General features: G+C 42.9%; 1 long non-coding RNA gene across 1 annotated transcript; it reads right to left on the bottom strand.

The window, feature by feature from the left end:
• Window positions 1-1,145: 1,145 nt before the first annotated feature.
• LOC307103411 lies at window positions 1,146-4,459 on the bottom strand. The gene is made up of 3 exons (XR_013813814.1): window positions 4,367-4,459; window positions 3,604-3,690; window positions 1,146-2,527 (listed from the first exon to the last, which is right to left on the bottom strand). It is a non-coding gene; the product is annotated as an uncharacterized lncRNA (long non-coding RNA).
• Between the last annotated feature and the right edge of the window lie 680 nt (window positions 4,460-5,139).

Genomic DNA, 5,139 nt, shown 5'->3' with positions numbered 1-5,139 from the left:
CTGCAGGCCTGGTCACCCCTAACTGCCCTCCACTGCAGGCCTGGTTGCCCCCAACTGCCCTCCTCTGCTGGCCATCTTGTGGTGGCCATCTTTGACAACATGAGGACGGCCATCTTGTGTGTTGGAGTGATGGTCAATTTGCATATTACCTATTTATTATATAGGATTATTATTTATAATTTTAGCATATTGCAAGAGCATTTTTAGAACAGGTAAAATTAATTATTTCAAGTTCTATACATATTTAGGTAGAATTAAATTGTGTGTTTTTTTAAAATAAGCTATCCAGGAAATTCTTATTCATCCTATTAGTAACAACCATACCCAAGGACAGACAAATTAAGAGAATAAATCTCATTTTGACCGAAACCAGTTTGGCTCAGTGGATAGAGCATCGGCCTTCGGACTGAAGGGTCCCAGGTTCGATTCTGGTCAAGGGCATGTGCCTTGGTTGCGGGCACATCCCCAGTGGGGGGTGCGCAGGAGGCAGCTGATTGATGTTTCTCTCTCATAGATGTTTCTAGTTCTCTATCCCTCTCTCTTCCTCTCTGTAAAAAATCAATAAAAATATACAAAAAATAAAAATAAAAAAATAAATCTCATTTTGGTATATCTGCACAAAGCTGATGAATATGAAACCAGATAACCAATGGTCTGGGCTACTGTCACTCCTTGAGCCAATTAAGCAGAGACAGGGTTGGATCATATATGAGCATTTTTTCCAATAATGCCAGTAGTATGAGAGAGCAGCACAAAATCTGCCCTAACCTCCATCCCACCCCCATAAACCAGCTGCTTATATTGGGTAGGACAAAGATTAATGGGGAAGTAGGCAAAAGGAATAAGAATGGGTATAATGGTTACAGGTTACAGGCAATGTGGAGGTGATTCCATTGTTCCATTGTTTGGGCAACAAGGTTGTTGTTAATCTTTCCATGATAATAGACTGAATTCCAAGGCTGACTTCCAGCTCCAAGGTGACTCCCAATTCCTGGGGTCATACAACTCCCAGTCAGGTTATCAGAACAAAACAATCACTGTTAACAGAACATGATTAATATTTCTTATAACTACAGCTAGTCCCCAATATTATATTTCTGCCCCTAACATATATTCTATTGATCTGACTCTAAGACCTCCCCTAAACACTCAGACTTTAAAACCCCTGAAAATGAAGGTCCCTATGCACTCTCCCTCTAGAGAGCATGCCCTTCCCCCTCTCCTTCCCACACAGGCATGTGTCCCCTACCCTCTAAGGGACCCCATGAGATTTGCAACCAGGGGAGTATTGGTCTTGTTTCACTGTCCTAAGTATGTGTTTGCTGTGGTCAATAAATTCTTGCTTGATTTTTCTATACTTTGTCTCTCTCTCTCTCTTAAAAAAATTTATATATATTAATTTCAGAGTGGAAGGGAGTAGAAGAGAAAGATAAAAACATCAAAGATGAGAGAGAATCATTGATGAGCTGCCTCCTACACAGCCTCCCACTGGGGATCAAGCCCACAACCCAGGCATGTGCCTGATCTGGAATTGAACCTTGACCTTCTGGTTCGTGACCTTCTGGTTCATAGGTCGATGCTCCTGAGCCATGCTGGTCGGATTACACTTTGTCTCTTGATTGAAATCTTTCCTTCAAGAAAACAAGAACTGAAGTCCCTGTCTTGCTGGTAGCACATGTATGAGGAGGAAACAAATTATCATGAAAACTTCTACTTAAAAAAGGGGAAATGGGAGGCAGGTGGCATGCAATATACTCTCTGCGTGTACATTACCCTGCAGGACAGGAACAGAGTGAATTGGCTTCAGAGTGAATTTCTTGTGGAGCCCTTCTGTCTGCTCTTGGAACTGTCTTCTAGAATGATTTCCCTTGTAATTTGTCCTTTGTGGCCACAGCTGAGAAAGGCCCTGATGAATATTTACTTTCTAATTATCATACCCCACTAATCTGGCTGTTTCTGTTGGTGTGGCTTTAGGATCCTGACTGAGTATTGCCTTTGAGGTTGAGCAATCACAACCCTGAGGTTATGGGTGGTTGAGTTTCTCTGGAAACACAAGTTCCTTAAATGCTTAGTAAACTCTACAATCTTTTTGTTTCCAGTAAACTCAATGAGTTACCAATAAAAGTCAGAGTTAGTGTTGATGCCTAACTCTTGAATCTAGATGCCAGAGGGGTTTTACCTTGGTGTTCTGTCAACAGGGATGAGTGGGGCTCTTGGTTTCAATCTTATTTTCCAATTTCATTCACTGTTGTGTTAATTTCTCAGAAAGAGGGGTCCTCGTAGTTACTTTCCTACCTGGATTCAGCTGATTACACATTCCATACTTCATTTCTTGCACCATTAAAAATAAGTAAATAAATGAGGGCCCCTCCAGGTCTCAGTGAGCAAAACATAACTTCAATGGGCTTGCTTAGTAAGAGGGATTTACTGGTTCACAAAACGGAAAAGTTATGGAATAGATCTGTTCCATGATGCCAGCTGGACTCCTCTTCATCTCTCAGTTCCTCTTCTCTCCACGTTGGCCACACTGTAGGAGAAAACATTGCCTTGGAAAGAATTCAACTTTTTTTCCTCCTGGTTGCCATAGCTTTAGGTTTACATCCCATAGTACCTACAATCCCAGCAGAAAGGGAATACTTTTCCCCAGCACCATCAGCAAAAGGCTGCGAGTTAGTCTTATTGGTTCTGATTGGCCTGACTTGGGTTGTAGGCTTCTGCTTAATTCCCGCAGGGATGAGGGGGAGAAGTGGAGGTTACTCTCTCACTGGACAAAGTTTATTTAACATGTGCTCACCCTTAAAGCTGACCAGATCTCCCTGAGCCTCATGGTAGGAAGGTTGGTTCCCCAAGGATATATCATAGTGTCATTATCTGACAAAACGGAAAATGGATCCTGAGCAGATGAAACCCACAGATAATGACTCCATATTTAATGTGACGTACAAGGCCCAATATGTTCTGGCCCCTGCCTGCCTTACCAGCCGGTCTCATTGCATTCTCCAGCCACTTCCCTCTCTGCTCCTGGACCTCCCCCTGCTGCAAGCCCTCTGCCGAGAATAAGACGCCTCCTCAAGCCCCATTAGATCGGTTCATTTCTACTCATTTTCCAAAAGCTGTTTCAAAGCTCAGTTATATCTTCTTCCAAGAAAGGTTAAATTGACTTCTAAACTGAGTTTTAGCCTTCCTTTTAACTTCTCCCCTCCCAAGTCTCCAAAATTCTCTTTGGCAGTGCTTGTTATAATTGGAATTGAGTATGTAATTATGTAATTACTTTTAGCTTTATGGTGACAAAACAACTCTGTAAATTTTAAAACAGTGTTCACTGAATGAAGAAATGGAGAGCATGAAAGAATGGGTGAGCTGAAGGACTGTGTGGTGCTGGAGATTATTTCCCCCCCCCTCCAATAAATCTCTATATTTCTGGATCCAGTTTTCCTCCAACTCTCTCCCTTATATACCAGTTTTTTCCTATGTTGTGTTCAGTGTTGCATAACAACACATGGCTATGAGGAAAGTGTGGAACAAAAATAATTTTTAATTAGATATTTCTGAAAGATACATCATGTTGCTCAGGTTAAAGTGCTCACACTGAAATAGACAAACCTGGGTTCCAGTGTTAGTTCAGCCATTTACTAGCTCTTTGATTGTAGAAACTTATTTATTCTTTCTGAGCCGTTACTTCTCTGTAAACTGAAAATAATAACATCTAACTTACAGGATTCTTGTAAGAATATAAAAGTAATACATACTTTGTGTCCAGTACTCAGTAGGCAATCAATACTTGGTATGTAATCTGATGATTATTCCTGGATCACAGAACTGCCACTCATATAAGAAGCATGGATTAGAAACCACAGCCATCACTTTACATCACCCAGATGGGGAGTCTCCCACCACCATAAGGAAACCTTTCTTATTTATCACTTGTAGTGTTTTATAATACACCCTTGTGTTATAAAGGAAGCTCTGACTTCTAGAATTATATATTATATTACAGACATCACCTCCGCCTTGGCCAAACCATCAGCATTTAATTCATAATACATTTCACAGACCCCATTTCCCTCTCTCCAAAGCAATGATAAAACTTGTGAAGAAAGTCCACAGGCCCAGTAGAGAGGAAGAGATGGAGGGAGGGCACCATGAAATGACTTATTTTAGCCTGTGTTACTCATGATAGACTATATCCTACCTGAACCATAAAAATGTAAAGAAAAAAACAAACAAACAAACACTTTACACTGAACAAATTAGCCCTGCTCCTTTATAAGCCCTCATCTTGTCAGCAGAATCATCTTGTAAAAGACCCCAGCTTTCAGGGACCTTGTTTAATACGTTTTCTTTTTTTTAATCTTTAACCACTCACCTCAATTTGCCGTCTCCCAGCAGTAAACAGGCTCAAGTCTCTTCCATCTTAAAAAATTCTTTCCTTGATCCCACCTCCCTGGGCAGCTACTTCCTAACTCCTTCCTCCTCTCTTTAGCTAACGTTCTTTAAATAGTCCTCTGCACTCCCTATCTCCACACCCGCCCTTCCTGTTGATCCTACAGCCTGGCCTCGGTCACGGTCACGGCCACGACTGCTCCTGTACTGGAGCTGCTTTGCCAAGGATGGCAATGAATGCACCACAGCTGTGTTCCAGGGGCACGTCTCGTTCTGGTCTCAGGTGACCGCCCAATAGCATAGCATGTGCACTACTCACCTGGTCAGACCGCCTCCGGGAAGCTTGTCCTCAGCGGCTCCCAGGCACCAGGCACCTCTGGCTGCCTCCTTTCGGGGCTGCTCTTCCTCCTCTCCAGCCTCCTGGAGCTCCCCTTTCCTTCTCACTCAGACCCAAGGCTATCTGCCTCCACCACCCTCTTCATGCAGAAGACGCACACGTTTGTGACTCCGTTCTAATCTTTCTTCTAGGTTTCAGGCTCACATATCCAACTGCTTGCTGCACCTTGGATGGCCCTCGGGTGCCTCAAACGTAACGTTTTCATCACTGATTTATTTTTTTTTTTCTCCGACAACTCCCAAACTCTTATTTCTGGGTCTTCTTCTCTTGCTGTTGTTTCCAGCTCCTGTGAAAGTCCCCACCAGCCACCTCATTGGCCAGGGCCGAAAGCTGGGTGGCATCCTCCAGCCCTGCCTCTG

Source organism: Cnephaeus nilssonii, assembly GCF_951640355.1.
Source record: "Cnephaeus nilssonii genome assembly, chromosome: 1".
NCBI classification, from domain to species: Eukaryota; Metazoa; Chordata; class Mammalia; order Chiroptera; family Vespertilionidae; genus Cnephaeus; species Cnephaeus nilssonii.
This window is presented reverse-complemented; position numbering and strand designations above follow the sequence as displayed.